The following is a 21,759-nucleotide window of genomic DNA, read 5'->3' on the forward strand; positions in this document are numbered from 1 at the left end:
AGATCATCTCTTCCCTCTAAAAAATCTTCAAGTGTAATGAATTGAAAATCTGTATTGGGTAAGACTGTGGCCAAGTCTCTAGTTCTCTGTGTATTATGGTGTTAACAAAAGACTCTATAATACTTTCAGCACTTTACAACACTGATTATATATGAAGGCAGACCACAGATTTAGGATTGGGGTATAACACAGTAATTATATTGCTGCTCTACCACAACATCAGATGAGTTTGATGATAGAATCATAAAACCCAGAATTCTAGTGGAGCAAATTTGAATTAAAGATGATCTTCCATATATTACTCTAGATTATTTTAATAAGGGAAGGAAAGGAAGGGGGAAAGAGGGAAAGAGGAAGGGAGGAGAGTAGAAGAGGAAAAGGAAGGGAAAGAGAAGGAGAATGAAGAAGAAAGCATAATATATAATTACTGTGTTGTACCCCAATCCTAAATCTGTGGGTCTGCCTTCATGAGCCTTTACTACTCTTCTCGATTTTCTCTAGCCAGAGAAGGAGCAAAAACATCGAAATCGCTTTGTTTTTTTTTTTGTTTTTGTTTTTTACATTTTTTCTTTTTTTAAATTTTTTTATTAATTTTAATAATTATAACATTTTCTTTGACAGTACATATGCGTAATTTTTTTTTTTACAACATTATCCCTTGTACTTCCTTCTGTTTTTCCCCTCCTTCCCTCCACCCCCTCCCCTAGATGGCAGGCATTCCCAGACATATTAAATATCTTATAGTATATCCTAGGTACAATACATATGTGCAGAACCGAATTTTGTTGTTGTTGTTGTTGCAAAGAAAGGATTGTATTCGGAAGATAAAAATAATCTGGGAAGAGAAACAAAACAAAACAAAACAAAACAATGCTCACAGTTCACACTCATTTCCCAGTGTCCCTTTTCTGGGTGTAGCTGATTCTGTCGATCATTAATCAATTGGAATTGGATTAGCTCTTCTCTATGTTGAAGATATCCACTTCCATCAGAATACATCCTCATACAGTATCATTGTTGAAATGTATAATGATCCCCTAGTTCTGCTTGTTTCACTCAGCAGCTTTAAGTTGTTAAGATGAAATGTAAATAAAATATTTATCTGCTGGCCAATGTGGATGGGACCAGGAAAGCACTGATATAACCAAGAGTAGCATTTCAGGCTATTAAATTTACATCTCCCTGTTCATTGCTCAGTTACTCAAGATTCATTATCTCTTTGCTTTTCTAGAATTGGTGTTAGGATTAGGTAGGATATTTAAGTCTGTGACAAAAGAGTCTAAAGGATCTGATATTCTTGAATTTTGCTGCTAGTCCTTAGAGAAGGCTTGGTGGAGTGATGATGTAAGCCTTACCACACCCAGAGCATCATCACACTCAGGGTTGGGTAGATATAAACCAGTTAATGCATGGGGAACTGAGAAGCTTTTCAAATGAAATCTTTTCAGTAGTTGTGTCTTCCTTATAATATAAAAGCCCTCTAATCCACCTATAGGAATCTTTTCTCCTGCTGATGAAAAGGTATTTGTAAAGGAAAAACATAAGGGTTCCCACCTCTCTCTCTCAGGTGAGCCCACTATGATGAAATTTCACCTCCCCCTTTCTACAACTTCCCCCAAATCCAGTGACTCTAACCCAGGTGTTTCTAAAGTGGCTTAAGGGTGTGTTCCTAGGTTCTCAAATCATTTTAAAAACCAAAGCATAAGCTCAAAGTCTATAAAACTAGGAAGGGTTTAGGTAGAATGAATGTGGCTTTCTTCATCAAACCCCAGAATGTCTATAAGTAGGGGTCCCTGCTTGAAGAAAATAAAATTTAGAAACAAATAAAAAGGAGTCATGAAAGCTCAACATTAATATAACATTTTATGGTTCATGAAACACTTTGTTTGCATTAACCCTGTGAAGCGGATATGATTATTATTGTCCCGATTTTTCAGGAGAAAATTGTATAGGTGGCAAAGTAAAATGACTTGTTCATGGCAAAGGATTAGAACCTATTTTTTGTTTCTAGGACCTGTGGTCTTCTCATACCATATGTCTACATTTATGTCACAAAATGGAACTTACAGATAGTGCTAAAGGATTTTATGAAGATAATGCTAAAAATGTAAAAAGCTTTCTTTAATATATAATGAAAATATTAAAGGAAATTAAGATGTCTGGGGATAGAGACCCCCTTTATCTTGTCCTTAGGTTGACATTTTATAAGAGAAGACAATTATTATGTTCCTTTACATAAATAGTATATACTAAGTTAGTGGAATTAAAACTTTGATCCTCTTACAGCCATTATAATATTTTATTTTTCTATACATCAGTGGATTTCTGATGTAGGTACTCTCTCCAGTAATGCAAATCACAACCCATCAATGCTATCTCATCTTGTGTAAATCTTGTTTAGGTTCTTTCACTAATCATCTGTCAAGGGCCCATTTAACCACTGAGGATTTCCCCCAGATCTCTGAAAACTAAAGTTGAGCTTTACCCAAAGAAAAATGGAGACGTGCATTATGGATGTTATAAGATTGAAGTGGATGATGTGGTTGTTATTATCCCCATTTTATAGATGGAACTAGGTGGTGTAGTGGATTGAGCACTGGAGTCAAAAAGATCTGAATTTGAATCTTATTTTGGGCATTTACTAGCTATGTGACCCTGGGCAAAGCACTTAACTTCTGTCTTTTTCAGTTTCCTCATCTGAAAAATGAGAGTAATATAACATCTACCTTGCAGAGGATCTAATAAAATAATGAAGTTCATTGTGAACTTTAAAGTGTTATATAAATGCTAGATATTAGTATTAGTAGTAGAATTATGGGCTATAATATATTATTAGTGAATAAGTATGGAAGAAAAATGGTGTAAAGATGACATCACAGGGTAAACTGTTAATGTGGTGAAAGTAAAGAAATAACCAAAGAAGATAACCAATATGTTCCATTGCTATCTATGAAAAAGATGACTTGTTAAAATCTTTATTTACTTTAATTTTTTTAAAGGTTACATTCTTCAAGAATGCTGGAGTGGGATGGAAGTGGGAGTGGGATGGGAATTTGCAGTTTTCTCATGGATTGAGATTTGTGAAATCAAATCAAGAAACCAAGAGTGTTGGGTAAGGAGTCAATGCTTAGAAAAAGTCATCATCCCTGAATTATATTTCCAAACAATTTTATTTATTTTTAAATTTCTTGGAATCTTTAGCCTGCCTGGATTCCAATTCCCTTCCTTATTCCACTCCTCCCTTTCTACCTTTCTACCATACTTCTTCCTAACTCCAAATTCCCTTCTAGTGTGATACCCATCTCTAATTTAGGATTAATTGCAAAACCTAGTTGAACAATTGAAAGACATGTTGTCTTTGTATGGAGGAGTGTCTCTTGGAGGTTGCAATGCCATTAATTAAAAAGTCACCTTACCAAAGAGTACGCCAGGTAATATGCAACTAACTTCTTAACTACTCTCTGAGTAAAATATTTCCACTCCAGAAGTTTCTTGGATGCTGGAGCTCTATTATACTGACTGTTACTTATGTTATAAGATTTCTCTTCAGTAATTCACTATCCTTACTGACATCTGGAAATATATTCCCTGTTCTTTCAACTTCCCCCTTCCCCTCTACTACCAACTATGACATTGAAATTACTCAACATTACAAGCACAAGTCAGCCCTTGACTTTGTGTTTGTGACTACATCGTGGTGAGAAGCTATCATCATATATTCATTTGTTGATCATATTCTTATCTTCTTTGAATTGATTGAGCATCATAATATAGCTTTGGAAGGTCTTATTCAATAGTTTTATTAGGGAGAAAACCCCTGTTTTTGATATGTTCAATAAGAGAGAATATTCATGACTATTAATGATGCAACATGTCATTTTTAAAAATAATATTATTTAAGAAAATTTAAATTACAAAATGATTAATCATATGGAGACATTCCTTTAAAGAGTAAAGTCATCTCAGGTGTTAGGCAAAATTGGCATAACGGGAATAACTTTGCATTTAGAGGACTTAATTATTGGCTGCCTGTGTGACCTTTTGGGAAAGTCATTTAAACACTTTGGGCCTTAATTAATGATAAAATGATAGTGGTGGGGGGACATTGATCTTAACCTCTAATTTAAAAAGTACATGTCAGAATGAAAAGTTCTGAATGTATCATAATGTGCTTTTGGTGTTTCAAGCGATACTACTGGGCTTCTTTGTCATTTCTCTTCATATTCATTGCTTTTCACTCCCACCTTACTGGGCCTTGAAAGAAAATCTGAGAAGGGTAGAAGGAATGCTGATGGAAGAAGTGGATGATGTGGTTGCAATTCTCATTTTGCTGAGCCATTATCAATCAAAATTGAAGAATCATGGATAGTAGAAGAGATACTATATAACTAGAAAAGGACAAATGTTTTGATTTTCAATAAAATGGAAGACAACAATATGGAAAATCATTGGCTAGGGAGCTTGACTTTGTTTCTTGGTATAATATCCCTCTGCACTACCTCCCTAAATTTGAACTCACACAGTCTCTCAGATGGCTAACATCTTTATTCTTGGGTACCATGTGAGACTATACTCACTTTGTAGCTTACAAGCCTGGCCCAACCAGTGTGCTTTCCCTTAACAGTCATTCAGACAACAAAATGAACTTTTAGGACAGGCATTTAATAAGGTGACATAATAAAAAGAGAGGCTTACAAAACTTCCAGTATTTCCATAAACCTGGCCTACAACACTAACACAGACTATGTCTAGGGGAAGTGGGCAGTAACATGAGTATGTGGTATTGAGACACATGTAGTGGTATGCTGGGAGTCACTTGAAGTGGCTCCAAATTGTCACATTTTCAGTGTGGACCATTATGCCTCAGAAAAAAGCAAATGCTATAAACCAGAACTTGAATTATTGTTTTGCTGATTGTCTAGATGCAGGAAAGTGATGGAAAGATCTTTAATAAAATAGATTATATTTAAAAGTTTGTTGAGTGTACGTCCCTACCCCTCTCCATCCAGTTATTAAACATTTATCAGTATATTTGTTGGGGCACACCTGTGGGAAAGTCATATGACCAAAGCTTCTTTGGTCTGAAGCCCTTTCTCTCTTATGGAGTCTTCATAAAGGGTGCCTCCTCCAGGAATAACCTGTCTGCTATGGTTTTCTCAGCTGGGCTCCCAAGATCTGCTCCTTTCTCCCCAGTTTTACTCCCATTTGCTAGTTCTCTTTTGACAATATAGACTTTTTATTTTTTCCCTGAAGGATTGGGGTTAAATGACTTGTCCAGGGTCACTTAGTTTAGAAGCAAGTATCTGAGGACAGATTTAAACTTAGGTCCTCCTGACTTCAGGACTCATGCTCTATCCACTGAGCCACCTGGCTGCCCCTAGACTTCTTCTTCTTCTTCTTCTTCTTCTTCTTCTTCTTCTTCTTCTTCTTCTTCTTCTTCTTCTTCTTCTTCTTCTTCTTCTTCTTCTTCTTCTTCTTCTTCTTCTTCTTCTTCTTCTTCTTCTTCTTCTTCTTCTTCTTCTTCTTCTTCTTCTTCTTCTTCTTCTTCTTCTTCTTCTTCTTCTTCTTCTTCTTCTTCTTCTTCTTTTTAATGCTGCTAGAGGTTCAGTTCCTCAAGGATACTTTGTTGAATAACTGTCTCTTTGTATCTATATCTATCTGGAATTTGTATCTCTGGTTCAACTGTTTCACTAATTCTCCTGAACTGATTCTCCAACTGCTATATGGAGTGTCTTTGGGGTAAGTAACCTTTGCAAATAGACACTGTGGATAATGGGGGAGGGGAGGTAAAGAAATTCTCTCTCCTCCTGCCCCCCACCCTCCAGGCTTCTTCCTTGCAGTCCATCTCTGGCTCATACAGTAGGAATTTCCCAATGTGTTAATTGATTCTGGTTTAGTTATTTAAATATTCTCCAGGGACAAGACCAATTATTGTTTGTCTAATCCCAAGATACCCCTCTAATTCCATCAGATAAAGGTGTTCCAACTTCATAAGGCAATAACATGGTGTTAACATCTTGTTAACATATACATACCTCTGTCATCTGTTTCAATCTGAGGATGAGGGGGAGAGAACAATTGGTCAGGGTCCAGCTTACCTTGGGAGAATTCTAAACTGGATCATTAAAGAGATGGCTGGTGGACAGCTAAGAAATGCAGCAGTGACTATAAAAAGCCAGTAGAGACTCAACAAGAACAGGTCCTGCTAGATTAGCCTTATTTTGATTTTTGATGGAGTCACTAAACTATCACCTCAGGAGAATACTGAAGATAGCATTTGCCTAGATTTTGACAAAGAATTTCATAAAATGTCTCATACTATGCTTGTAAAAAAGTAGAGAGATGTGAACAAATTGTAATTAGAAGGATTCAGGTTAAATGGTTGTAGTCCTTGCAAGCAGGATTTGTTTCATTCCTGGTATTTCCTACCACCTAGCACGAAGCTTGGAATATAAGTGCTTATTGATTGATTGTCTTCTTGTTAAATGTCAACTTGGCCAAGAGGTCTCCAGTGGAGTGCCTTAGGGATGTGTACATGATCCAGTGCTGTTAACAGTTTTTAGGCAGTGACATGGGTGGAGGCTTAGAGAACACACACATCAAATCTGCTGATGGTACAAAGTTAGTAGAGCTATTTAAACATTGACTGGGGATGTTTAGAATCTGGAAAGAACCAGGCAGATGAGAGTAGATTTGTCCAACATGTATGTATAGTTTGAAATATTCCTCAGTGCAGCCCAAACAGAGAAGAAAATATAATTGGGAAATATTTAACAAAGTAAGTAAAGTACAATTGAATATAGATATAGAAATATAGATACTGTTTGCATGTATTTTTGTAAGTCAGTGTGTAGCCCACAGATCTGCTTATGCATGGTTTGGTGGCCATTTCTAATTGATTTTGATACTGTTGAACTAGAATATTGACTTGAATCTAATATGATAAAATTCAATAAGAACAAATGTAAAGTCAAATTCAAATTCTTAAATCAAATAAGAAAGACATTAGGCAACAGTCCATCTTAAAAAAAAAAAAAAAACAGGGGGCAGCTAGGTGGCGCAGTGGATAGAGCACCAGCCTTGAATTCAGGAGGACCCGAGTTCAAATCTGGTCTCAGACACTTAACACTTCCTAGCTGTGTGATCCTGGGCAAGTCACTTAACCCCAGCCTCAAAAAACAAACAAACAAACACAAACAAACAAAAAAAACAAAAAAACCCCCCAAAAAACAAAAACTGGCAAGGCAGTTTTAGCTCTCTTCAAGCTTACTATGATCTCTTAAAGCTGTCTTTTAAAAATTTAATTTATCTTTTCAATTTATAAAGTCTGTTTTCCCCTTCTCACTTCTTCTCCCCCTTAAAAAATAAACAAAGCCTTTGTAACAATATATACAGTCAAACGAAACATTCAAGTATTAGATGGGATACACACATATACACATATGTATACATATACATATCTATTTTCCTTGCTTGCTTGCTTCCTTCCTTCTTCCTTCCTTCCTTTTTAGCCTCAGTTTCCTAAATAATATAATAGGAAAAATAATACACCTACTTTACAGGTTTCTTGCTCAGTATCAAATGAGATGATATTTGTAAAATGCCTTGAAAACCTTAAATTGCTATATAAATGCTAGCTATTATTGTTTTTATTTCATTTAGCATTATTGAAGATAAGAATCTATTTGGATCTAATCATAGATAGAGAATGGAAAGAAAAATAAAAAAATTACTGAAAAGAACTAAGAACAAGTAGATAGGCCAATGGAAGTTATTAAACTTCTGGGGATATTGAAAGGCTTGGTAAAATAGCTAATGTTTGGAATCAGAAGACCTGGTTTCTGGTCTACAGTCTGCCACTTACTATGTAATTGTGTGGAAATCACTGAATCTTTCAGAGTATTTCCACATCTGGAAAATGGCCCATAGTGCTCAAAAGAGGATCAAATGATACAAACATTTTTAACCTTGCAAAGGAGCATACAAATATAAAATGCTGCTATTATTATTAATCTTCACAATTGTGCCCATTCTCAGTCTACAATACATATTTGCTTGGATGTCTTAGTTGCACCTCAAATTCAAAATGTCCCATATATCAACTGTGTTATCTTTTTCCCCAAATCTACTTCTCACTCTAACTTTACAATTACCATCAGTGATACTTCTATTCATTTTATACCCATTGACAATATCCCTGATGAGAATATTAGAAGGGAATAGGCGAGCTTTTGTAAGAAATAGTCTGGAGCAGAAAAGATTTTTGTATTACATGACTGACAATATATAGATCATATAAGGTTCACTGTGATTATTGTATATTGACTATTAAAGAGGATTTGGCAGGGTAAAATAGCACTATCAAGTCTCCATTATAGCAAAGTATCTCCCATCCACGTGCCAAATCTTTACTTGATTCATTGAAATCATTGAAATATATAATTATTTCTGATCACCAACAACACCAGCAAGACTTTAAACCTGGAGATGTATGCTCATCAAAAGTGTTCATCTTTGTGAAGAAGGAGAGTCAGTGCAGAGTCTAAATCAAGGAGAAATTTTCGGTAGATGATGGGGATGTCCATTTGCTCCTGTTTGCTGATGACATCGTGCTGGTTGCATAAAGGCTTGGGACACCAAATGCTTCTTAAGTGAGATCAATACAATTTCACTTACATGAATTAGATTAGTATCTCCAAGGCCCAATGGTTACACTGATGATTACAGCTGTGTAATAACATTGACACTTTTAAGAAAAATTTAAACTTTGGGTTCAAGTACCCACAAGAGAATAATTACATAAGACTTCTCCATTTTCTGAATCTTGAAGCTCATTAAACTTGAATATAAGAAATATTATGTGTAATGTTTTTGTATTCTTGAAAACAGTTACTTGACTTTTTGGTAACTACTATGCAGAAGATGTATTCTGAAAATGTGGAGATACAGATCTATTTGTAGATCATCAAAACAAACATCAAGGAGTCACTGAAGAAAATGATGTAACAGAATTATTTCCAGTTTCAGCTCACAATCAATATTTAACTCAATAACTAGATAGCAGTTTTGGCTAGGAGAGAAAAAGATATTCACAAAAGGACATGTAAATGAAAACAAATTTTTTAGCTTTGACAATCATAAAATGAATACAAAGGGACCTAAGGTGTTTAAAACTACTTTATGTCCTATGGTCTCATTTTAACTCTATGAATATAAAAACTGAGTCAAGAAAGGACAATGCACTGCTGATCTTAGATTTTGACTGTTTAAAAAAAAAACAGACTACTTCTACAAAATTTTATATATTTGTTTTAAAATGTATTTTTAGTGATTTAAATGAATAAAAAAATTAAATATTATTAAATAATTTAATAAATATATTTTATATTTTAACTAAAATTTATATACTGACTAAAACAAAAGTGCCTCATATATTTTGCTTTCATGTAATATAATGTTGTGTGGTAAATACCATTCTAGTTGATTCCTAATATCCTTCCAATTCTCTAATTCTATTATTTAGAGAGCATGTACTAAATACAGAGCCTGTGCTATTCTCATTATAATGAGTAATGGAGTATTATTCTCCATTTCTGCTCCTAAAAAACAGTTATGTTCATCCTAGATCCCAGATTTAAATATCAGAGTAGAGGAGATGCAGTAGAGCTTTGGAAAATGCACTGGTTAGAGTAGAATTACACACATCTTCTAGAAAAAGGATTAATTTTGCTGCACAATATTCTTGATTAGGATCCAGAAAAATAGAACCAGTGTAACGACACAAAAAAGCCAAAGGTTATCTTTATTGTACTTGAAAAAGAACCATACATTCATGAGAAGATTCTTCTTAAAGACCTTGCATCATAAGCTTATAGAAATCAGTGGATTTTTCCTATAAAAATAGAAAAGCTGTATTCCCTCTTCAGAATTTTGTACTTGTGACTATCCTGGGCGTGGAAGTGTGTAGAATGGACCTTTACATGGCCAGAACATATGTTGTTCTGCCCAAAAGTGTGTCCATAGTCCACATTTAACTGGATTTCTAATTATTTCCAAAAATGAATATTTTCCAGTGTTTACCTAATTAAGTTTCCTTCATAAAGGAGATCCTCACAATAACACACTTATTATTAGAGAAATTAGGATCTACCAAGATCCTAATTATTTTTGGTAAACTATAACAGTTCCATTAAAGTTTTTGATTATAAGGGTAATGCAGTGGAGCTTTAAATAAGAGGAATATTTACTTCAAAAAAGATAATTACAAATTTTCAAACACTCTCCTCCCCACATGGGAGGAGGCACAGTCCTGCTTCCCCCTTACCCCATCTCAGTTATTAGGATAAGGATATTAAATTCATAGTTTAGTGGGATTCCCTTTGAGCACAGTACTAGGTCCAAGACTAATAGCTTTGTTGGCCTTGAATCCCAGATATTCTGGCATCTCAGGGCTTCCACATTAGGCTTTCTCTTGCAATCTTGGCTCTAAGGATTCTGGGGCTGGAACAGCTGGGTTTTGTGTGGATCACTTGTGAGACTTGAAACTGAGGACAAAAAACACAGAATAGAAACAAACACCCCTAAGCCCATTTCCGAGATCTGGGGTAAAAGAAGATGAGCATAACTGAAAAGATCATGAAAAAGGAGAATAGAAAGAGATTCTTGAGGTAGTTCTTCCTAGTTTTAAAGATGCAGACAGAGAAGTTACCATAGCAACTGGTAGGTGATACAGTAGGATCCATATTAGGCAGACTAAAACCAAACTTTACAAAACTAAGTTACTTTTGTAGGGGTTAATTTTGTATACTGATGAATTACCCAAACCTATGTCATTTTGAAATGTAGTGTGGCTTACGGGAAAGGGAACTGACCAGTTAGAAAAACTTGAGTTCAAATTCTGATGCCTTATGTGCCCATGGGCAAGTCATATTCTCTTAGCACTCCAGGTTCCTCTAAGGCTATACATTTCAGAGCAGGAGCTAAACTGCATTGCTAGAGGAAATTTCATCACTGGGAATTCCTTATACCAACCAAATCACAGGCCCCATTTAAAAAACATGGTACTATTGCGTCAACTCTGTGGCTTGTCCAAGCAAAATCATTTATACCATATGGATAGGGCACTCTAACATCCTCAGCCCCCATACTTATTAATACCTAATGCTTCCAGCATTGACTAATATTAATGCAGTTGTGCTATAAAATCTGTGGAGCTATCATTAAGCCAGGCCATTATTATTCTTCCCTGCTAATTTGATTAAATTACTTGGCACCAAGAGAGAAGTTTGTGTGAAAAAAGGCAGGAGAGGAGTTGGTTATGTTGTAGAGTCTCAAACAATTCTGCCATCATTGCATCATTTTGACTTTGGGAAGAAACATATTAATAAAAACTAGGGCTCAGTGACCACAAAGTGGCCCATATATAGCTCAGTATCCTTTTTCTTAGGGGTGGGGGAGAAGGGGAACCTAAAGCATAAGATCAGTCCAGAATTTAAAAAAAAAGGTGTTTTAATAGATCATTGTAGCTAGTGTCTATATGATACTTTAGGGTTTGTTAGGAATTTTACATATCTCCTTTGATTATTTTAACAACCACATAGAATAAGTACTATTATTGTCACTGTTTTACGGATGATGGAACTGAGGCTGAGAAAAGTTAAGTGACATGCCAGGGTCACATGAACAGTAGTACCTAGGATGGGATTCAAACTCAGACCAGCACTTCATCCACTATGTTGCTCTTTGGAAATATATGAGTTTGTCCCATCTGAAAAGAAGGGAATAAATATTTATATAGCACCTACTATGTGCCAAGTACTATGCTAAGCACTATTCAAATATTACCTCAGGTCTTCCTTATTTAAGGCCTGGCATTTTATATGTCACCACTTAGCTGTCTCATCTATGTCAGATAGAATCAGTCTCTCATTGGTTCAAGTTCATATCTACTGGAGAGTTCCTTTGTAAATCCCCCATTTTGCATAATTTTGCCTCATGCAACTTTTGAAATTAACCTAGGTTTAAATGAGACTTATATGAACTTAAAAATAATGGGTAACTGTCTTTCACTATAACAGGTTTCCTTTGCAATTCTATGTATTTTGCTTTATGTACTTCAAAACATTATTATGAGAAGGGATCCATAGATTTTGTTGGACAGCCAGATGGATCTATAACATAAAAAAGGTGAAGAATCATATCTTAAAAAGTGCTTAGTGACTGATTAGACGGTCAGCTATCACTGTGCCAGCAGAAATGCAGCCAAAGAAGAACACAGAATCATTTAAAACAAACCAACATTTGATTAGGACAGAAATGGAAAAATAGATCAAATAAAATATTTCCAGCAGCATGTTGCCCCTCAAATGAGTATCTTCTGCTTCCCTTTTAACCAGTACAGTTTAGAAAAGATCTTCTATTTCAGACTATTGTCAGAAATATTGAGAAAGTGGGGAGGCAAGTCTCTACCACTTAGGACTCTCCTCCAAAGAGTTAGCTTCTAGCTGCTGTCAACTTGCTTGTAGTAATCACTCCACCCCACCTATACCTTTTTCTGTATTGTATATTATACAGCTAGACTCTGGAAATCTTGGTTGAATCCCATTGAACTCAGAATTTATGCTTATTAAACCCATCTGGAGCTCCTCTCCTGCTTAAATCAATGATTTGGGATCTTCTAAGGTCTTAGTTTAGAATCTTCTTTCCTGTTTCTTTACCATGATGATATTTCCTCCACGACTGACCTAGTATCTCAAAGTGATTTAAAGTCCCATCCCATTTGCAATCAGTCCCACTATTAATGTGTTTCTTAATCAGATAGGTCTGTGCATAAAGAAGTTTAGACTTGGTCTTTATTGCATTTCTATTTGCAACACTTCCATATCCAAGGGATCTCAGACCCCCTTTGATTTAATTTTTATCTACATTTTTAGTGCTGGAACCTATTTAATAAAATCATCTGATTGAACTTCTTACTACAGACCAGATAGGCTTTTTTTTTTACAGGTGAGGCAACTGAAACTTTTATGTAGATTATCAATTAATAATTCCAAGTATTTATTAAATACCTACTATGTACAATGTTTGGAGGATAAAAGTACAAAAAATTAAAAAATCTTACATTCTAATGAGGTAGAGAAGAACTGGGCAGCTAGATGGCATAGCGCATAAAGGACCTCTAAGACATAGATGTTATTATATACCCATTTTATAGATAAAGAAATCAAGGCAGGTAAAAGGTAAGTGATTTGCCTCGAGTTTCACAGGTAGTCTCTGAGGCTGGGCTGAACTTAGCTCTTCCCATCTCCTGGTCCATTTATATACTGTGCCATCTCTCTGTCTCTTTCTCTCCCTCTTAGGATAAATAATAATAGGCTAGTATAAGCTAAATGTCTAATTATTGTCAGAGACAATAAATGTTATAGAAGTTCATGAATGTCCATCACCGTAGCCTCAGTTTCATTGGACAAGACTTCGTCGAGTAGTAGGCTGGACATGAGCTAGGTCTGGATAGAAGGGTAGAAATCAGAGGTCTTGAAGTGAGAATGAATGGTTGTCATGTTCTGGAGAGAAGGAGTAGATCAGACTGTTTGGAATAGAAAGTGGGAATAGACGTGTAATAGAAAATATGTATGGAAGTAAAATGAGTTTGGATATCATTCTATAGTCAATACAGACCCATTAATGATTTTTAAAGATGAAAGTGAAATGCACAAAAGGAAGATTAATCTAATAGTGGCAAGCAAAATGGATGAAAGTAAGGAGAGTCTGCAGGAGAGAAGGGAAAGAAAAGTATTTCCTTCTGGGTCTAATTATGACTTTGCTGGTCCAGTGACTCAGCTTCTTCCATGAGTACGAAGTGGTCAGATGAATGTATCCATGGTCAATTAAACCCAAATGAACCTTTGCATATCCAATTGAGCTCTCAAGTTGGAACTCAACAAGAGCATTTCATTCACACATATGCATGTAGATTAAATTGCGTGTGGGCCCTGGCATTTCAGGAAACAAATCTAAACTGGCCTCAAAGCCATGTGTATTTCTTTCATCTCAATTTATTTTTGATTTTCTAACCAATTCTTTGTACATGATTTTAAGTGTACCCTACAGGCAGTTAGTTTATTGCTACTTATAGCAGTACTTTCTTTACGAAAGCTTCAATTTGGACTGTTGGTTTCTGTGCCAAAGAAAGCTCACTAGCATCTCCTCTTGGAAAATTCTTTCATAATAATAATTTTTTAAAAAAATTTAAGAAGCAATGAAAGTTAATATCTTTGAAAGCAAGCTTGTTTTTGTTATTTGTAGAACTTCCGGATTCCCTCTTCAAAATAAGATTATTGTTGGCTAAACTATGAATAATTTCTGAGTTTGTTTTCAGGCTGTGTTTATTTTTAGTAACATTTTTGGGATTTAATGTGATGAAAGACACCAGTTGTGTGTCTTTTTTTTTTTCCTTCAAATTTCACAGCTTCAACTGACAAAGGAAATTAGTGTAACTTTCTCAAAAGTGTCTTCCTTCTTTGTCAATGCACCAGATGGCGCTATGTTGCAGGTTCTTAAGACTGAAATTAACTTTTTATTCTATAAATGATACTGGTAAATTATAGCTTCTGGGATCCAAGACTCGTGATTGGGTTAGGAATTATGTATGTGGAAAGGAGATTCCAGTGCTACATTTAATAAATACTGTCTTCCAACTTTCTGCTCTCTTTCTCCTCAAGTCACTGCACCCTGGAGATTTTTCCTGCCCTAAAGAAAACTGAATTTCCTGGCACAAACTTCTGCTCAAATAGATGATTCAAAGGAGAAGGAAGTCTCTCACTATTTTTCCCCTTAGGTTAAAGAAAAGTGAGTTGAAAAAGTAATTCATACTAAGATGTTAGTGACTGGACAGGTTATCCCTTCTAGGATAATTTGCATTTAAAAGAGCTGCTGTTTAAAGGATCCAGTATAAAGCAAAAAAAAACAAAACAAAACAAAACAAAAAAACAACCCAACCTCAATAATGAAGATATTTCTGCTCTGAGTAGGAAGAATGACTGACTCTGCTGCTTCTTTGCTCCTTATCTGAATAGAAGCTTAGAAGATATATCTGTCTGCAAGGCAGATGTATAGCCTATATCTCAATCAAGATATACTTGCTTTTCCTTGCCTCCTTAAGATGTTCTGAATGAAGTTCAACCATCATACCTTATGAAAAGTGAAAAGACAATAAGGATTAGAGAAGGAATAAAATAGAAACTATGTTATGAAGGAATAAAATAGAAACTATGCTATAAGAAAAGGCATTTGAGTAATATTGTATCTGATATATTTGAATTACAAAACCTTTATTTATCATTGTTGCTAAAAAAGAAAAATATATACCACTGTCATTTCCAATTAACAGGGTGAATTCCACTGATGACTTTGCAACCTATGTTATATATTCTTTCAATATATATTGAAATTCTCACCAAATTAATTATAATAATTTTAAAAATTATTATTTTTACTTATTTTCATAGGTTCATAGATTTTTATATTTTATTTTAAGTTAAATTTTGTTTTATTTTCAATTCCAAATTCTCTTCCCCTCTCTCATCAAAAGAATCAAGAAAAATAAAAGTCATTACATATATATGCATATATACAAAACAATTTCTACATCAATGATATTCTAAAGGGGAAAACAGCAAGAAAAGGAAATTGAAGAAAATATGATTTAATCTTTTTTCAGTATATGGCTAACATATCTTAGTAGTCTTTTAGATTTATTGTTGATCATACTAAGTTTTTTAGAATTGATTTTGTTTATAATATTACTGTTGTTCTTCTGGTTCTACTCCCTTCTCTTTACTTTAGTTTATTCAAGATTTCTCCCCTTCACATTTCTTTTAGTAAAATAGTATTCCATCCTATTTAAATACCATAACTCATTTAGCCATTTTCCAGCTGATGGGCATTTCTTCAATTTCCAATTCATTGCTAACAAAAAAAATTGCTATAAATATTTTTGTACATGTGAGCCTTTTCCATTTTCTTTGATTTCTTTAGGGTAAAGATCTAATAGGGTATCACTGAGTCAGAGGATATATACAGCTTGAGCATAGTTCCAAATTACTTTCCAGAATGGTTGGTCTAGTTCACTACTCCACTATCATTGGTGTACCTATTTCCCTACATTCATTCTATCGTTTGTCATTTTCCTTTTGTTGTTATTGTTATAGTTGTTATGTTAGCTATCTATTGAAAAATCAACAAGAGATGGCACTTCAAATTTATTTTAATTTGCTTTTCTCTAATGTTTAGCCATTTAGAGTATTTCTCTCCATATGGCAAAGTTACATATGCCATGGGTGTGTTATGGCTATAACTTTGAATATACAAAAATGTTTTAAATCACTAAAATTTAAAGTTAAGATTATTAAAGTAGAAATATTAGCTATTTTATATGCAGGTGATACAACTCTGATGGTAGAAAATGAACAAGAATTAAGTAATCTCTTGATGATGATGAAGAAGAGAGTAAAAAGGACTGGCTTGAAACTAAACATTTAAAATAAATATCTGGTTCCATTACTTCCTGACAAAGAAGAAAAGAAGTGGAAGCAGTAACAGATTTTATAATCCTGGTCTCAAACAATGATTGCAACCATGAAATTAAAAGATGTTCATGGAAGATCCATGAAAATTTCCATGGAAGGAAAGCTATGGCAAATTTGGACACTATGCTAAAAAGCAGATACATCACCTTGTTGACAATAGCCAAAACTATGTTTTTATTTTTATTTTTTTATTAAAGCTTTTTATTTACAAAACATGCATGGGTAATTTTTCAACATTGACCCTCGAAAAGTCTTCTGTTCCATGTTATCCCCTCCTTCCCCCCACCCTCTCCCCTAGATGGCAGGTAGTCCAATGCATGTTAAATATGTTAAATCCAATATATGTATATATATATATATATATATATTTATACAGTTATCTTGCTGCACAAGAAAAATTGGATCAAGAAGGGAAAAAAATGGGAAAGAAAACAAAATGCAAGCAAACAACAGAGAGAATAAGAATGTTATGTTTCAGTCCACGCTCTGTTCCCATGGTTCTCTCTCTGGGTGTAGATAGCTCTTTTAATCACTGAATAATTGGAATTGGTTTGAATCATCTCATTGTTGAAGAAATCCACGTCTGACAGAATTTGTCATTGAATAGTCTTGTTGTTGTCATTTACCATGATCTTCTGGTTCTGCTCATTTCACTTAGCATCAGTTAATGTAAGTCTCTCCAGGCCTCTTTGAAATCATCCTGCTGGTCATTTCTTATAGAACAATAATATTCCATAACATTCATATACCATAACTTATTCAGCCATTCTCCAACTGATGAGCATCTGTTCAGTTTTCATTTCTTGCCACAACAAAAAAGGCTGCTACAAATATTTTTGCACATGTGGGTCCCTTCCCCCTCCTTTAAGATCTCTTTGGGATATATCCCAGTAGAAACACTACTGGGTCAAAGTTTGATAACTCTTTTGAGCATAGCTCCAAACTGTTCTCCAGAATGGTTGGACCATTCACAGTTCCACCAACAATGTATCAGTGTCCCAGTTTTCCCACATCCCTTCCAACATTCATCATTATCTTTTCCTGTCATCTTAGTCAATGAGACTGTGTAGTGGTATCTCAGAATTGTCTTTATTTGCATTTCTCTTTTGGCGCACCTTTTCATATGACTACAAATAGTTTCAATTTCTTCATCTGAAAATAGTCTGTTCATATCTTTTGGCCATTTATCAATTGGAGAATGGCAAAGCTATGTTTTTTTCAGTAACAATATAAATGGCTCTGAAAATAGGACTTTAAGAAAAGCTGAACACTGCATAATGAAGGCTTTCTAATTGTGGTGTTGGAGAAGAATTTTGAGAGTCCTTGAACAGCAAGGAGATCAAATCAATCAATATTTAAAGAAATTAATTCAGGTCATTCACCGAAGCTGACCATTATAATATGACCCTTTGGCCATGTAATGAGAAGACAGGACTCATTGGAAAAGACCCTAATGTTGGGAAAGATTGAAGGCCAAAGGAAAAGATGGATATTTAGTATCATGGAAACAGCAAACAAGTCTGGACAGACTTCATGAATAAGGTAGAGAACAGAAAGGCACAGTGTATTGTAGTCCATGGGATCATGAAAAATTGGACATAACTGAGTTACTTAATAATTAATAACTTTGATTTATTCCTCTGAAAACTGTATTCATATCCTTTGACCATTTACCAATTGGGGAATGGCTGTTATTCTTGTAAATTTAACTCCATTTCCTATTTAACTTAGAAGTGAGACCTTTCCTAGAAAAATTTGCTGTACAGACTTTCCCCCAGTTTTCTGTTTTTCTTATAATTTTAGCTACATTTGTTATGTTAGGGGAAAAACCCTTTACTTTTATTTTTCTATGAACTTCTCTATCATTTGTATGGCATAAATTCTTCTCCTTTCCATAGATCTGTCAGGTAATTTCTTTCACTCTCCACTAATTTGCTTATGTTATCATCCTTTATGCCTAAATTATGTACCCATTTTAAGCTTATCTTGGTATACAGTGTGAGATGTTGGTCTATGTTTAGTTTTTTCTAATAATTTTTTTAATAAAAGTTATTTTGTTAAATGGTAAGCTTTTCCTTGATAACTGAGATCTTTGTGTTTATAAAATATTATATTTCTTTGCTCATCTACTCCTATATATTTTATACCTAAACTGTTCTACTGATTAGTACTAAGTTGATTATAGCTTGGTTTGAGATCTGGTACTGCTAATCACTCTTTCGTCTCTGTTTTCATTGATTTTTTTTTTGTGTGTTATTCTTACCTTTTGTTCCATCAGATGAATTTTATCATGGTTTTTTTCCTAGCTATATTGAATAATCTTTTTGTAATTTGACTGGTATATAACTAAGTTAATTATTTTAGGTAGTACTGTCATTTTTATTTGGTTCAGCCTATTTTTGAGCAATGAACATTTACCCAATTATTTAGATCCATTTTTGCATGAATAATGTTTTGTTGCTGTGTTCATGTGTTTCTAAGTTTGTCTTAGCAGATAGACTCCCTAGAGTTTAATATAGTGCATAGTTATTTTAAGTGTTCATCTTTCTATCTTTTATAGCTATGTTCTGTGGATAATATACAGAAATGCTGATGATTTGTGGGGTTTTTTTTGATATACTATAAATTTGCTGAAGGTGAAATTTTTGTTTTTATTAGTTTTAAAATTGATTCTAGAATTTTCCAAGTATACTTTCATGTCATCTATAAAAAAGTAATAATTTTGTTTCCTCATTGCCTCTGTTTATTCCTTCAATTTTTCTTATTTTCTTGTCTATTGCTAGCATTTCTAGTATAATATTGAAAAAATAATGCTGAAAGATAACTATGTATATGTAAAACATATATTGGATTTAACACATATTTTAACATATTTAATATGTATTGGATTACTTGTCATCTAGAGGTGGGGGTGGCTGGAAGGAAGGGAAAATTTGGAACACAAGGTTTTGCAAGGGTGAATGTTGAAAAATTACCCATGCATATGTTTTGTAAACAAAAAGCTTTAATAAAAAAAAGTAATGCTGATAATGGATAACACCCTTTACCCTTAGACTTATTGGAAATGCTGCAAGCTTATTGCCTTTAGATAAATCTCTGCTTTTGATTTTTAGGGAGATAATCATTATTCTAAGGAAAACTCCATTCATTCTTGTGCTTTTTGATGTTTTTAAAATGAATGAATATTGTGTTTTATAAACAACAACAAGAACAAGCTCCTCTTTCTGCATTAATTGAAATAATCATATGACTTTTGGGCTGTTTTTGGTGCTTATATAATTGTTAAAATCCTATAGTTTTCCTATTCCTAAAACATTGTTATATTCTTAATGTAAATGGAGCCTACTCATAGTCTATAATCTCTGTCAAATGTTGCTGCAATCTGTTTGCTAGTTTTTTGTTTTTTTTTAACATTTTTGCACTAATGTTCATTAGGTGAATTGGACTACAGTTTTCTTTTTCTGTTTTGCCTCTCCCTGGTTTAGATATCAACACTACATATGCTTCATAGAAGGAATTTAGTAGGATTTCTTATTTACCTATTTTTTTCAAACACTTTATGTAATATTAGGATAATTATTTTTTAAATGTTTTGGTAGAATTTATTTTTAAATCTATCTGGTCTTTTTTTCCTCCCTTTAGGGAGCTAATTTATGACTTATTCTATTTCCTTTTTCCTCACACAAGTAGCCCTATAATTAGTACCTATACTTAATTACCTAGGTATTCCTTTTCCTGTTTTGTTTATCTTAAATATTTATATTTTTGTTAATATTCTTTCATTTCTTTTAGATTGTCAAATTTTATTGACATATAGTTAAGCAAAACAGTTACAATTAATTGCTTTTATTTCCTCTTCATTTGTTATGAACTCAGCTTTTTTCATTTTTCATATTCATTTCATTTTTTTCTTTGTTTTGAAAAATCAAATTAGCCAATTATTTAGCTTTTATTTTGAAAAAGTGCAAAAGTTTATTTATTAGTTCAATTTTTAACTTTAAATGTTGTTAATTTCTCCTTTAATTTTCAGGATTCATATTTTTATTATTGTAGTTATTAATTGGTTTTCTTTCTTTAGTTGCATGACTGTTAATTTGCTCTTTTCTCTTTTTTAATTGACATGTTTGGAGATATATTTTTTCCTCTAAGTAATGCACTGTATCCCACAAAATTTGATTTGTTGTCTTATTATTGTAATTATATTTATTGAAATTATTGCTTGTTCCTATGATTTCTTCTTTAATTCATTCTGGATTTTGGTTGCAATGTTCTTAGGAATTTTTGTTTTGGGATTTCTTTCAGGAGGTCACTGATTTTTTCAATTTCTATTTTGCCATCTGGTTAAGTGAGGGATTTTCCTTAATAATTTCTTGAAATATGACCTCTAGCTTTTTTTTTTTTTTCTTGTCTTAATAGCTTTTAAGTAGACCAATACTTCTTAAGTTATCTTTCTTCAATCTATTTTCCAGGTCAATTGTTTTTCTTGTCAGACACTTTGTCTTCTATTCAGTCTTTTGACTTTATTTTATTATTTTATGGTGTCTTATAGAGTCATACGTTTTCATTTGATCAATTCCAAATTTTGACTAAGATTTTGAATTATTTTCACTGAGGTTTTGAATTTGTTTTTTATAAATATGTTAATTCTCTTTCTATAATTTTTTTTTGGTTAACTAATTTCTTTTCCAATTTCTTCCTATTTTTCTTCTGTTGCTTACATTTGGTTTCTAAAATATTTTTTTTTTGTTCTTTAAAACATTTTTGCCATAGGGTTTATTTTAAGTCTTCTAAGGATTCTTGCTAGATTTGTGGTTGATCTGCATTTTTCTTTGAGGCTTTGCTTATAGATATTTTCAAGTAATTAAAGTTTTGTGTAATTGCTTTTGTGTCTTGAGCTTCCTTATCACCATGTAGCTCTTGATTATTATGGTTTTTTTGGTTTGTTCAACCATTTAGTCTACTTCTTGACTCTGTCCACTTCTGGGGTGGGGTGATGGTGGTATTGGTGGTAGTGCCTGACCTGAACTTCTGTTGCTTTCATGACTCAGTCTGGGGGTTTGTAAGTTTTCAGTGCTTCCAAAGTAGTGTGCGCTAGGGAGAGCTCTGTTCACAGTACTCCTAGTCTATGCAAATTCCAGACCCAAGTCTGTTGGCTTGTATTTCAATAAACTCT

The sequence above is a fragment of the Sminthopsis crassicaudata genome, chromosome 5 (assembly GCF_048593235.1).
Source record: "Sminthopsis crassicaudata isolate SCR6 chromosome 5, ASM4859323v1, whole genome shotgun sequence".
NCBI lineage: Eukaryota > Metazoa > Chordata > Mammalia > Dasyuromorphia > Dasyuridae > Sminthopsis > Sminthopsis crassicaudata.